This window comes from Salmo trutta, chromosome 14, assembly GCF_901001165.1.
Source record: "Salmo trutta chromosome 14, fSalTru1.1, whole genome shotgun sequence".
NCBI lineage: Eukaryota > Metazoa > Chordata > Actinopteri > Salmoniformes > Salmonidae > Salmo > Salmo trutta.
The window spans coordinates 15,668,079-15,683,150 of record NC_042970.1 but is presented as its reverse complement, the minus strand read 5'-3'; the positions used below and the strand labels follow the sequence as shown (position 1 = coordinate 15,683,150).

Below are 15,072 nucleotides of genomic sequence, written 5' to 3'. Positions count from 1 at the left end.
GTCACCAGCTCATGTTTATTATCTACCAATGTAATTAGAGCAGTAAAAATAACTGTTTTGTCATACTGGTGGTATACGGTCTGATATACCACGGATGTCAGCCAATCAGCATTCAGGGCTTGAACCACCCAGTTTATAATTTGTGATAACCTATTGGTTAATGTGTTGTTATTCATTAATCAATGGTAGTGGTAGTGTTTAATGGCCCTATTACACCGTTGCTTGTTAAGAACAACTAAGGATATCTGAATGCGATATCTTATTGCATTCCATTTAGCCCACACTATCGAGTCATTCCATCACTGTTACATTTGCAACTGACAATGTACAGTAGGGATGACCAGCCTGTATATGATGGCCCCTTCCCCTGCCCTGTTCTATTGGTCTCACTCACTCACTCACTCACTCACTCACTCACTCACTCACTCACTCACTCACTCACTCCACACACATTCATACATTCATACACACACATTCACATACACATTATTCATCTCCAATGTTTTCCTCTCTGCCTTTTTACAGTGCAGGTACATTGGTTTAAATTCACATTAAAAAGGTTGTTTTAAAATGTTCCTTTGAAAACAAAAGAACCTCAAACTTTCACACCCTGAGTGGTCCTCCATTCCACTCTCCTTGGAACCCCCATAGGGTAACTCAAGGGCATCTTCATAAGACAGATTTTATTATTGTCAGAGAAGGGAGGGGAATCCATTATTGGGCCACAAGGTGGGTTAGGGGATAAGAGTTTAATGAACTATGGGTTATCACAATGTGTGTTAGATCAGGATAGGTTGTGTGTGTGTGTGTGTGTGTGTGTGTGTGTGTGTGTGTGTGTGTATGCGTGCGTGCGTGCAAACTTGAGCCCATTGAATGCAGGGTGGTGGAAGGTTTTCAGGGTGACCACTTGCCTGAGGTCTATGGCTGTGCTGCCTTGCTCCACGCGAGGTTCACAGATGTTCAGAATGGACAAAGAACAGGGAGAAATGGTGGCTGTTTCCCTCAGCTCACAACAGCTGTTGAGTGGGACTTTGCTAATGACTGGACACTATGTTTCACTGTGGTGTAACAACTACACTCTGAACAGGAGACAGGCTATGTCTCTTCAATATTCCTCTCAGTGACTTTACATTTCATTATCATTCCTACACAGGAAATTGTGGAATTTGTATGTATTATTAGAAATGAATGGAGGTCTACCTCGACCAAGAGAGGCTTGGTTGAATATTATTTCTGAGCGATTAACCGAAATATAGATTATTTTTCAGTTTAAAACAACTAATTGACTGACGTCAGTTCAAATATTTTAAATAAATAGCGTTTTTTTTTCTTCCAGTGAGCTCAATGCGCATATTGCACAGTTTCTCTAGAGATAAATCACATCCAGCCTGAACTGTGCGATGTAGTAGGGAGTTGTAGTTTCCAACAGGCCAATATTCTACATAGGTTAGCGCATAAAACATGGTAATTAACTACAATGACCATAATCCATTATGCATCTACCAGTCTGTGTTTCTTTTAAGCCATCTGTGGAAGAGACAAGAATGCATAATCGTGAGTCTCAACGTCAACAGTGAAGAAGCGACTCCGGGATGCTGGCCTCCTAGACAGAGTTCCTCTGTCCAGTGTCTGTGTTCTTTCACCCATCTTAATCTTTCATTTTTATTGGTCAGTCTGAGATATGTCTTTTTCTTTGCATCTCTGCTTAGAAGGCCAGCATCCTGGAGTCGCCTCTTCACGTTGAGACTGGTGTTTTGCGGGTACTATTTAATGAAGCTGCCAGTTGAGGACTTGCGAGGCATCTGTTTCTCAAACTAGACACTCTAATGTACTTGTCCTCTTGCTCAGTTCTGCACCGGGGCCTCCCACTCCTCTTTCTATTCTGGTTAGAGCCAGTTTGCGCTGTTCTGTGAAGGGAGTAGTACACAGCGCTGTACGAGATCTTCAGTTTCTTGGTAATTTCTCCCATGGAATAGCCTTCATTTCTCAGAACAAGAATAGACTGACGCGTTTCAGAAGAAAGTTATTTGTTTCTGGCCATTTTGAGCCTGTAATTGAACCCACAAATGCTGATGCTCCAGATACTGAACTAGTCTAAAGAAGGCCAGTTGTATTGCTTCTTTAATTAGCACAACAGTTTTCAGCTGTGCTAACATAATTGCAAAAGGGTTTTCTAATGATCAATTAGCCTTTTAAAATGATAAACTTGGGTTAGCTAACACAACGTGTCATTGGAACACAGGAGTGATGGTTGCTGATAATGGGCCTCTGTACGCCTACGTAGATATTCCATAAAAAAATCTGCCGTTTCCAGCTCAATAGTCATTGACAACATTAACAATGTATTTCTGATCAATTTGATGTTATTTTAATGGACAAAAAATGTGCTTTTCTTTAAAGAACAAGGACATTTCTAAGTGACTCCACACTGTTGAATGGTAGTGTATGTTCTTCATTTCTAAACTGCTTTTAAAACGGCTTCCAGTGTCTCTCTTTTGAGACACAGTAACATTGTGCCCTCTACAGTTTTCAAAATCTCACAGTTAATGCACATTTAATAATACATTTACATAATCTGTGTCATTTCCACATAAGAAATGGACATTCAAAACTTCACAGTGGCTTGGACCTAAAGAAAAAATGTCTGTGTGGCAAAATCTCCACCACCTGTTGCTTACTGCTGCTGTCCTAACTGTAGTCATCATGACATGATATATGGTCAGTGTGTTTCATATTTTCAAAACTGTGAGGTCTCTGCTTCAGGGGCATAGGGTGGTGTGGGGTTGGGGTGTGTGCTTGTGCGTGTGTGTCTGCCTGCCTTGGTTCACAGTCAGTAGTGTCCCAGTTAGCAGACAGCCAGGCCTGGTCCTTGGGGAGCTACACAACAGTGCTCCCATACATCACTCTGACAGGGGAAGCTGCTGAGAGGCTGGACTGACAGGGCCACTAGCAGCCAGCCCTGGCTTGCTTACCCATAAAACAACAACAATGTTATCAACTGACCTCAGACCCACACTAATGTCAGGTTGTGTGTTGGGTCAGACCTCATCCAGGATCATGTCTGTCTGTTTGGGCCTTCAGTTACACTACTGTACACAGAGCTCTGTAAACTAGGTTCAGTTAAAAATGACCTTTTTGCTATTGTTTTGTATTTTCTTTGAATAAAAAGACATTTAAATGGACAAAAAATGTGCTTTTCTTCCAGCATTTAAATAAAATTTTCCAAAGTTCTGTAGAACAAGTTGAACAGGGTTTCTACATAGCTAGAGACAACATTATAGTTGGATATCATTGTTCGGGTACAAAGCAGACAGGGAATTGAGGGGGATGACACCAGAGGTCAGGGGCGGACTGGGACCAGAAATCCTCCCTGGCATTTCTAACACACCGGCCCATTTTCCCCATTGATGCCCCCACACTGCACTAAAAACCCCAGTTAGACAGGTCAACTGGGCTAAAAATGGACCAGCCCATCTGGCATTTGCCAGAAATGCCAGATGGCCAGCAAGTCCATTGTGTCTGTTTTAAATCGAATCCTGCATTTGGTCATTTAGCTGTTGCCTAATGTAAAGATGGGGGTAGATTGGAAGAAAACATGCTGTGGTCTCTCATTGAAGAGATGCGGGCCCAGTGGGGCAGGGCCTTAACATGTGTTGTTAAAGAGCTGTGACACCTGACCTCTATCCACAGAGACTGACCCCACTCACCCCCACTCTTTTTACAGCGTCCAATCAGATGTCCTTGTGTCCAGTCCACTGGCCAGATGGCTGTCTGATAAAGGACAGAGAGACACAGCAAATAAATAAATACAAATAACAAACATTATTCCGAACTAGCCTAGCAACCACGCAAATACAAAAACACATAGTACACCAGTATCTATCATACAGGAAACAAGTACACCAGCATACAACACAAACAAATTATCTTATGAAACCCCATAATTCAAATAAATAACCATATATCAAAGGTACAAAAAATGATATTGATTGCTTTTCTGAAATATGAATTCCACCTGTTCTTCTATTTAGGGAAAGTACATAAAATCTGGTTTTGTGAGGAATGACTAAAATATGTTTCCCCCCGTTGTCCAATATTTCTTAGTATAAGCTTAACGAGCAATAACATCAATCTTGTGTATGAGTGTAGAGAAGAAGCGGACTGTGGAGACCCATGTAGTCCTTCCTTAATGGAATGGATATTAAACTTGTTCATGTGAGGCCAAGTTATGCCATTTCTCATCCCATTGTTCTGTTCACTCCATCAAATGAGCCTCAAACCTGGGACCAAACCAGTCAACTGAGTACTGTACTCTGAGGTGGAGAGGGACGGTGTGTGTTTTATGTGTGTGTAAAGCCCGACATCTGTGTGCTTATGTATTGTTCTGTGTAACTTATGGCTAGCAAGACAAATCAAATCAAACGTTATTTGTCACATGCGCTGAATACGACAGGTGTAGCCTTTACCGAAGGCTTACTTTACGAGCCCTTTCCCAACAATGCAGAGTTAAAAAATACAAAAATAATCCAAATAAGCAGAAAAATAGGAACTATTAACACAATAGAATAATGAGGCTATATACAAGGAGTGCCAGTACAGAGTGAATGTGTAGGACTACGAGGTAGTTGAGGTAATTGAGGTAATATGTACATGTAGGTAGGGGTAAAATACAGTGTTGTCTGTGTGTATGTTTATTCATGTGTGTGTGAGGGGGTGTATATGAGTGTGTGTGCAGTATGTGCATGTGAGTGGGCATGTATTATGCCTGGATCAGCTGGTCTGGGTGATTCAAATGAGCTCACTGCCGGCTCATTTCCGCTCCTATCTGTCTGCTAACCTCTGGGAAGCCCTGAGAGCACACATGGTTCATCCCCCTGGCCCGGCCCTCGGTCACCCCTGTCTGACCACCACTGACCCAACACACACTTCCTCACTGACCAGCACCTCCCCTAAACGGACCAGCCAAGACAAACTCAGTCCCAGCATCTCCAACCTCTGCCTCCAGTTCAACCTAAACCATAGCCTAGTCCCCAAGCAAACAAATATTTCAGTGGATAATGCATCCAGCCCAGAGTGTTGTTGGTAGGATTCAATATAAGGAGCTCTGAGTCTGTTCAATTGCCTCGTCTGTAAACCCTTTTGAAAACATGGCTAACTAGAGAAGTGCATAATCTCATATTCTATGTGATTGAAGGAGAGTGAGAGGCATTGTGTCAGAAAGAGGGGTGTGAGGAGCTCACAGGGGTCTCGCCCTCCATTCTCCAAAGGCTGACCCCTTGTTAAAAGGACGTCAGCTGGAGCTCTGTCATGGGTGATGTGTGCTAAAGACCAGCCGCCTCCTTTGTTCCAGAACCCTGCCTTTCAGAGGCTGTTAATTGCAGCCATTCCTTTTTGTTAATGTCTTGTTTCTTTGGGTGGTGCGTGGGTAAAATGTCTCTAACTCACAGCCTCTCCCAGGGTGGGAAACCTATGACTGAGCACTTTGCTGTGTCTGTCTGTATCAATGGCATCCTGTTCCATGTAGGGCAGCCGGTCGCCACTGACTGGTCACTGTCTGTCTGCTTCAAAAGCATGCACACTAACCTGAAAGTACAGCTTCATGTAGACCTCATACCATTATTCATAACCTATGACAAATAGATGGTACAGGGTTTGTTGATGTGGTGTACATTCTTTAAAGGCGGTGTTTAACAGTAGACAGTCAGAGGAGGAGATTAGTGAGGAGGAGGTGGAGAGGAGGAGGAGATTAGTGAGGAGGAGGAGGAGATTAGTGAGGAGGAGGTGGAGAGGAGGAGGAGATTAGTGAGGAGGAGGAGATTAGTGAGGAGAGGAGGAGGAGGAGATTAGTGAGGAGAGGAGGTGGAGAGGAGGAGGAGAGGAGGAGGAGATTAGCTGTGGCTGTGACTGTAGTCTTGCTGAGAACAGATGCCTGGATGGGGTTTGGTGTTATTTTATGATCATCAATTCATCTGCGATAGCCTCGTGATTTAGAGATACATGATTAAGACTGCTCCATCTGTGTGGATAGAAAAAATCCTGGAGCCTGCACCTGCTGCTGGGAGGATAGGAGGAGGAGGTTTTAATCCTGGAGCCTGCACCTGCTGCTGGGAGGATAGGAGGAGGAGGTTTTAATCCTGGAGCCTGCTGCTGGGAGGATAGGAGGAGGAGGTTTTAATCCTGGAGCCTGCACCTGGGAGGATAGGAGGAGGAGGTTTTAATCCTGGAGCCTGCACCTGCTGCTGGGAGGATAGGAGGAGGAGGTTTTAATCCTGGAGCCTGCACCTGCTGCTGGGAGGATAGGAGGAGGAGGTTTTAATCCTGGAGTCTGCACCTGCTGCTGGGAGGATAGGAGGAGGAGGTTTTAATCCTGGAGCCTGCACCTGCTGCTGGGAGGATAGGAGGAGGAGGTTTTAATCCTGGAGCCTGCACCTGCTGCTGGGAGGATAGGAGGAGGAGGTTTTAATCCTGGAGCCTGCTGCTGGGAGGATAGGAGGAGGAGGTTTTAATCCTGGAGCCTGCACCTGGGAGGATAGGAGGAGGAGGTTTTAATCCTGGAGCCTGCACCTGCTGCTGGGAGGATAGGAGGAGGAGGTTTTAATCCTGGAGCCTGCACCTGCTGCTGGGAGGATAGGAGGAGGAGGTTTTAATCCTGGAGTCTGCACCTGCTGCTGGGAGGATAGGAGGAGGAGGTTTTAATCCTGGAGCCTGCACCTGCTGCTGGGAGGATAGGAGGAGGAGGTTTTAATCCTGGAGCCTGCACCTGCTGCTGGGAGGATAGGAGGAGGAGGTTTTAATCCTGGAGCCTGCTGCTGGGAGGATAGGAGGAGGAGGTTTTAATCCTGGAGCCTGCACCTGCTGCTGGGAGGATAGGAGGAGGAGGTTTTAATCCTGGAGCCTGCACCTGCTGCTGGGAGGATAGGAGGAGGAGGTTTTAATCCTGGAGCCTGCACCTGGGAGGATAGGAGGAGGAGGTTTTAATCCTGGAGCCTGCACCTGCTGCTGGGAGGATAGGAGGAAGAGGTTTTAATCCTGGAGTCTGCACCTGCTGCTGGGAGGATAGGAGGAGGAGGTTTTAATCCTGGAGCCTGCACCTGGGAGGATAGGAGGAGGAGGTTTTAATCCTGGAGCCTGCTGCTGGGAGGATAGGAGGAGGAGGTTTTAATCCTGGAACACTTCTGGAATGCACTGACTCAGTTTGGATGAAAATAAACATCTGGACGGCTCATCGATAGATCTAAGTCTAATTTGACCTCCTCAGACAGGGACACTGTAATGTTCTCTTTCCTCATGTTTGGCCTTACTGCTAACTTTGTCTGGAATTTTCATTATTAGATTTGACCTTTTTTAACTAGGCAAGTCAGTTAAGAACAAATTCTTATTTTCAATGACAGCCTAGGAACTGTGGGTAACCACTTGGCTACGCTGCCACCCCTTGTTCAGGGGCCGAACAACAGATTCATACCTTGTCAGCTCAGGGATTTGAACTTGCAACCTTTCAGTTACTAGTCCAACTCTCTAACCACTTGGCTACGCTGCCGCACCATGATTATTAGAGGCAGGAATTAGAAATAGGACAATATGTCTTCCAGACTGGCTTGCTGCAACACACAAGGCTTAGTAATATTAGGATAATTCTGATGAAAGTTTCTTTCTACAGTTTTTGAAGCCACAGACAGTATAATTATTTATTTATTTATTATGTCCATCTTGGTTTGCCTTTGAACTGACCAGCAGTACTAGTCTGTGTTTGTTGATCTGTCAGACCAGTGCAACAGTAATGTAGCTCCAGCCAGAACAGAACAGAGCCTGCTGGTGCCATATGACAAATCGGCATGCTTCTCTCGCCTACGCTCCGCCCACCAACCACCCCCAAAGCTATCAGGAGGATTAGCTCACGTAGCTAAACCAAAAGACTGCTCAATGTTCAGACAGCATTTGTTCCAAATGATGGATTTAAATGCTCACAAATCATGCAATCATTTCAGTTGTAGCTGCTGCAAATGGTAGGCTGCACTACAGTAACTGAATTGGAAAAGCAGTGAATGTTTTAAGGATTTACTACTTCCTTGCTCTCCAGGATATACATCATTTATTTTAGGATTAATTGGAACAGATTAACTCTCACTGCAGGTTCAGTTCAGAATTCAAACAATCCAAGAGGGAGAGGAAAGCATCTGTTAGCAACCAACATTATTCTGTAATCACTAGGTTAGAAAGTCTGGTTTGTATGAAATATGGTTTTTAACTGAGTGTGTGTCCCAGGCAGCATTCAGAGTTCTCTCAAAGACTACACGCACGCACGCACACACACGCACACACGCACACACACACACACACGCACACACGCACGCACACACACAGGCTGGAGTCTCCTCCATACAGTAGGCCTGTGATTGGAGGGTCGATGTGGTTGCTAAGCAGAGCTGCTCTTCTTCTGCTAAATAAGAACTTGATGCTCTTTCTCTGGCTGGTGGGCTGAGCGGAGTGTGCCAGAGCTGAGCAGCACAACAAACACAGACAGGCAGGCAGGCCTCCCCACACAGACTTACTCACAGCAGAGCAGAGAGACTGTAGGTTTCCCTTCTCCACCCTCCTCTACCCTGCACAACAGATACATCCTCCTCCTCCCTATAGAATACACACCTCGTCCTCCAACTACACCACATACAGCTGACCTCGTTACACAGACCTCCAACCGCCTCCTCCTCCAACTACACCACATACAGTAGACCTTCTTACACAGACCTCCAACCACCTCCTCGTCCAACTACACCACATACAGCTGACCTCGTTACACAGACCTCCAACCGCCTCCTCCTCCAACTACACCACATACAGTAGACCTTCTTACACAGACCTCCAACCACCTCCTCGTCCAACTACACCACATACAGCTGACCTCGTTACACAGACCTCCAACCACCTCCTCCTCCAACTACACCACATACAGCTGACCTCGTTACACAGACCTCCAACCACCTCCTCGTCCAACTACACCACATACAGCTGACCTCGTTACACAGACCTCCAACCACCGCCTCCTCGTCCAACTACACCACATACAGTAGACCTTCTTACACAGACCTCCAACCACCGCCTCCTCTTCCAACTACACCACATACAGCTGACCTCGTTACACAGACCTCCAACCACCGCCTCCTCGTCCAACTACACCACATACAGCTGACCTCGTTACACAGACCTCCAACCACCTTCTTCTTCTCCCTACAGCACAGAGCTTCTCCTCCTCCCTACAACTCCTATTTTACACTACAGAACATAGAAAGCACACCGTTCCTACTGCCCAGGCTGCCGTCCATCTGCAGTCATTCTGTCCTGCCTGTCTCTCCCTCAAACCAGAATTGATTGCCCCATCTATCTTCTGAGCTCGTGCTACTAGGTGACCTAAACTGGGACATGCTTAACACCCCGGCCATCCTACAATCTAAGCTTGATGCCCTCAATCTCACACAAATTATCAATGAACCTACCAGGTACCACCCCAAATCCGTAAACACGGGCACCCTCATAGATATCATCTTAACTAACTCTTCCTCCAAATACACCTCTGCTGTTTTCAATCAAGATCTCAGTGATCACTGCCTCATTGCCTGCATCCGTAATGGGTCTGCGGTCAAACAACCAACCCTCATCACTGTCAAACGCTCCCTAAAACACTTCTGCGAGCAGGCCTTTCTAATCGACCTGGCCGGGGTATCCTGGAATGACATTGACCTCAGGCAGATAGGCAGGCAGGCAGACAGACAGGCAGATAGGCAGATAGGCAGACAGACAGACAGGCAGGCAGGCAGGCAGATAGGCAAGCAGGCAGGCAGGCAGGCAGGCAGGCTGACAGACAGACAGACAGGCAGACAGGCAGATAGGCAAGCAGGCAGATAGGCAGACAGACAGACAGGCTGACAGGCAGGCAGGCAGATAGGCAGATAGGCAGACAGACAGACAGACAGACAGACAGACAGACAGACAGGCAGGCAGACAGGCAGACAGACAGACAGACAGACAGACAGACAGACAGACAGACAGACAGACAGACAGACAGACAGACAGACAGGCAGATAGGCAGACAGACAGACAGACAGACAGACAGACAGACAGACAGGCAGGCAGGCAGGCAGGCAGGCAGACAGGCAGGCAGGCAGGCAGGCTCCCGTATCAAATTAATTCACCACAGGTGTCTGTATTCTACTGGTCTGTACTGGGCTGAGTTAGACTTGTTTATTCAGTATTACAGGCCCTCTTGGTCTGTCATGGTCACCCCCATTACTGTCTCCTTCTTTACCGCAAAGCATCTGACTAGTCCGTCCTTTCTCTCTCTTTTGTTCTTCCTGTTTCTGACAGGAAGTGCCCTCATTCAAAAGCCTCGATGTGTCGTTGCAGACGTGTCACTCCTGATTACTCACCAGAGCAGGGCTCTGTCTCTCTCCTTTAATCCCTCCACGCACTCCCTCACTGCCTTTCTTCCCTCCCTACATTTCTGACACGGCAGCTCTCGCATTTAGAGAGACAGGCGCACCGATTGGGGTTGCTATAGGCTCAGAGAGCGAGAGAGAGAGCATCTTCCCTCTGCAGGGGCCTTAGATGATGAGATGGCCTCATTCTGTGGCGCTGCCAGGGTGGGGCCCTTAACTGGAGCTCCCGTCCTCTGTCTGGTCTGCCCAGTGGGGCTGTGTGAGCCGGTGGCATTGACGGGAGTCTGCCTGGCTTTATTTCCAGCCAGTCAGCGGGACCGCAGACAGACACAGACTGACTCAGCCTGAAATAGAGCTTGGATGGAGACTTGCCCTTTATCCCATAATGAGGAGACTATTATAAACCCAGTGTCTTAAGGCAGGGAATTGTACAGTGTTAGGGCAGAGGTTAGCTTTTACATCACCTTAAAAATCTCCAAGCTGCTTTTCAGATTATCATCATAAATTGGGTCGTCACCTCCTCTTTTGGCACCAACAGCTTAATCTGCTGCATAGTGAAGAGCAGAGGCAGAGTATCCAACTCCTATTGAGGCTGCAGTGACCTGACCTTTCTGGATGTAACGGGCTCTTTGGCAATGGAGAAGATGAAGCAAGGTCTCCTGAGAGGGAGTCAGTGAATAGGGATTAAGAGATGGGTTACCTTTACGTTGTCGAACGTTCCGATTTCACTATTGAAAGATTGGGTACATTGTTGATACAATGATATACAGTTACAGTAGTGAAATTGCAGATGAATCCATGACAGACACAACAATAGGTCAGTCTGTGTCACACATGGAATGTATGAATTATTCCAGGGCTATGACAGGGCAATGTTGGAGCTCATCTCTACAAAGACTCCCATCTCTGCATGTCCATATTTCATTCAGGCCTTTCAGCTGCTCAACTGTACAGGCTGATGATAGAATGAGCCTTTCCAGGGGGATTAGTCGCCCTCTCATCAGCCGGCACCCTAATTTCTCTTCCTTTGTTGGGGTGCAGGCTGTACTAAATGGGATAAAGGACCTTGGCCAGACACAGTGGGAAGAAGTGGATTTTGTGTGGCTGGCAGGTGCAGTGCAGACGGAGTGACAGTGGGGTTTTGGGTAGTGTGTGTGTGTGTGTGTGTCTGGGTGTGTATCTGTGAGTAAGTGTCTGCTTGTGCACATCTGTATGAGTAACTGTGTTTCTGTGAGTGTGTGTGTGTGTGTGTGTGTGTGTGTGTGTGTGTGTGTGTGTGTGTGTGTGTGTGTGAGAGTGTGTGTGTATGTGTTTGTGTCTGTGTGTGTGTCTTTGCGAGAGTGTGTGTGTGTGTGTGTTTGTGAGTGTGTGAGTGTTTGTGTGTGTGTGTGAGTGTGTGTCTTTGCGAGAGTGTGTGTGTGAGTGTGTGTGTGAGTGTGTGTGTGAGTGTGTGTGTGTCTGTGTGTGTGTGTGTGTGTGTCTTTGCAAGAGTGTGTGTGAGTGTGTGTGTGTGTGTGTGTGTGTGTGTGTGTGTGTGTGTGTGTGTGTGTGTGTGTGTGTGTGTGTGTGTGTGTGAGTGTTTGTGTCTGTGTGTGTGTGAGTGTGAATACGTGCGCCCCTCAGCAGGATATGTCTTCCCTGCGGCTGAGTGCTGCTGAGATAGACCAGGAACTCTGGAGCTGGACTTGAACCCTCAATCACAGGCTCCTCAGGGGTTTGCAGTAAATTCTTCAGGCGAATGGTTTTCTCTCTCCTTCCTCCTTTTTTTCTCCTCACATCTGGGGAGCAGTGCTAGCGCCCCTGTCATCTTTTACTGCGCTGAGGTCATTTCCACCCTGTCTGTAGAGTGGAAACACGTGATGTACTGGGTTGGGCCTTGATGAAGCGGGGCTGGACCAACACGGACACAGGCACACATTCAGCTTGATGAAGCGGGGCTGGCATGGACCAACACGGACACAGGCACACATTCAGCTTGCCAACATTTGCCCAAAACTGCCTTTCTAGCTAAGGCAAGTCTCAAACAGCACAATTAGAGCTTTTCAACGTAAGTTGTCTAAATTATTATGAAAAAGATACCTATATCTTTATTTGGCTTTAGTGCCAATCTAATTATGTTCAAGGTCATTTGCAATATCAGAAGAAAAAAAACATTTTCTGGAGCAGTCAGCTCCAGAAAATACAGATGTAGGATCTTTATTTGATCACCCTGTTGCAAGATAACTTTCCTGCAATGCAGAATATTTTAAACTTGTAGTGTATTTGAGGTCTAAAAAGGTTTGGAAGTTTGTACTTTCCACTTTTAATAAATGTCAGACTTGATTTTCCCTTACAAAAAATGTACCCCTACAAAAATGTCCTGTTGCTGCAGGATTATGTTCCTGCTGAAGTAAACAACTCAAATGAAGATCTTAATGGCTGCACTGTGCACTGCACTGTGGGCAGCCAGAGCAGAATTGAAGTCTTACTGGAAAACGGATGCATGCCCACTAAGCATTTACCAATGGATACGTCTTTTTTTGGTCCTGTCTTGATGTGGGGTTTTTCTTTCCATTTTTTTGTTGCAGTCTGGACCGGCCTTGATTTCAACGGCCAGGGACCAAATCTGAACCAATCATAAACGTCTATATTTGGTTCAGAATCGGATCGGTCCAGACCAGCCTTTATTTGGCCCAAACATAGAAGTGTATAATTGGTTCAGATTTGGTCCAGTGCGGACCGGACCAAATCTGAACCAATCATAGACATCTATGCTTCTTAAGTTTTTACAGCACAGTACAGCACAATACAGTACAGTAGAGCACCACAGAGTACAGTACATTACAATACAGTACACAGTACAGTAAAGAAAAGTATAGTACAGTACAATACAGTAGAGCACAGTACAGTATAGTTTACTGCAGAGGTGGGACCAGGTCACTATTATCTGAGTCACAAGGAAGTCTCAAGGTCTGAGTCTCAAGTCGAGTCACAAGTAGAACGGGTTGAGTCTCGAGTTAAGTCCAAGTCGTGCATTCTAAGAGCAAGTCGAGTCGAGTCACAAGTTTTTTCAAGTCAAGTCTTGAGTCAAGTAAAAAAAATCTATACATGCAATCTTGTTCAACTGCAAATCAAGACCTTGGGACTATCTGACATTTTAGTCAGAAATGAGTTAGTCACATATAATAGATCTTTAGCTGGTTCTTCGTAGAGTATGTCTGTGAAGTTAGATTTTTTTTAAAAGTATGTAAAACTGGAATGTTCTATCTGCTTAAATCCATTTGAAAGGAAGATACCTAATCAGTTGTACAACTGAAATGTGTCTTCTGCATTTAACCCAACCCCTCTGAATCAGAGAGGTGCCATAATGGACATCCACATCTTCAGCACCCAGGGAGCAGTTGGTTAACTGCCTTGTTCAGAGGAAGAACAACAGATTTTTATTTTGTTAGCTCAGGGATTTGATCCAGCAACCATTCAGTTACTGGCCCGCTGCTCTAACCACTAGGCTACCTGAACATGGCACATCAAAGTTCTATCTGCAATCCAATCACCAGTGGTAGAAAAAGTACCCAATCGTCATACTTGAGGATTAGTAAAGATATAAAATGACTCAATTAAAAGTGAAAGTCACCCAGTAAAATCATACTTGAGTAAAAGTCTAAAAGTATTTGGTTTTAAAAATACTAATGTATCAAAAGTAAATGTAATGGATAAAATATACTTAAGTATTTACAAGTAAAAGTATAAATCATTTCAAATTACTTAAGCAAACCAAACAGCACAATTTTCTTGTTTTTATTCACGCTCCAACCATCAGACATAATTTACAAATGAAGCATGTGTGTTTAGTGAGTCTGTCAGATCAGCGGCAGTAGGGATGACCAGGGATGTTCTCTGTTTAGTGAGTCTGCCAGATCAGAGGCAGTAAGGATGACCAGGGATGTTCTCTTGATAAGTGTGTGAATTAGACCATTTTCCTGTCCTGCTAAGCATTCAAAATGTAACAAGTACTTTTGGGTGTCAGGGAAAATTATGGAGTAAAAAGTACATTATTTTCTTAAGGAATGTAGTGAAGTAAAAGTATAAAGTTGTCAAAAATATAAATAGTAAATTAAAGTGCAGATACAAGTACAAGTAGTCCTTTAAAGTATTTTTACTTAAGTACTTTGCATCACTCCCAATCACAAGCCTGAACAAATACAGACAAACCAATCAGAACACATCTCCCGCTAAGTATGGTCTAGCTAGTCTATCCAATAATGGCACGCAAGCAAAAAAAACCAGAAATCTTAAAGTAAATGATGTTGTCACATCGTTGTTCAGTGATGACAATAATTTATCCGATTTTTTATTAATAAAATGTACCTTTATTTAACTAGGCAAGTCAGTTCAGAAAAAACTTCTTATTTACAATGACGGCCTACCCCAGCCAAACCTGGACAACGCTGGGACAATTGTGCGCCGCCCTATGTATGGGACTCCCAATCACAGCCGGATGTGATACAGCCTGGATTCAAACCAGGGACTGTAGTGACACCTCTTGCACTGAGATCCAGTGCCTTAGACCACTGTGCAACTCAGGAGCCCACTAATTATAATGCATTTCGTAATGTATTTGATGATGTGTTCTGACTATCTTGTGCAAAGCACTATCTACACA

The 15,072-nt window shown here is 45.3% G+C and overlaps 1 protein-coding gene across 1 annotated transcript in view; it reads left to right on the top strand.

Annotated features, from left to right (window-relative positions):
• Positions 1 to 15,072, top strand: part of LOC115207501 (ski oncogene-like) — a 57,300-nt gene that overhangs the window by 1,871 nt on the left and 40,357 nt on the right. The gene's annotated exons all lie outside the window — the stretch shown is intronic.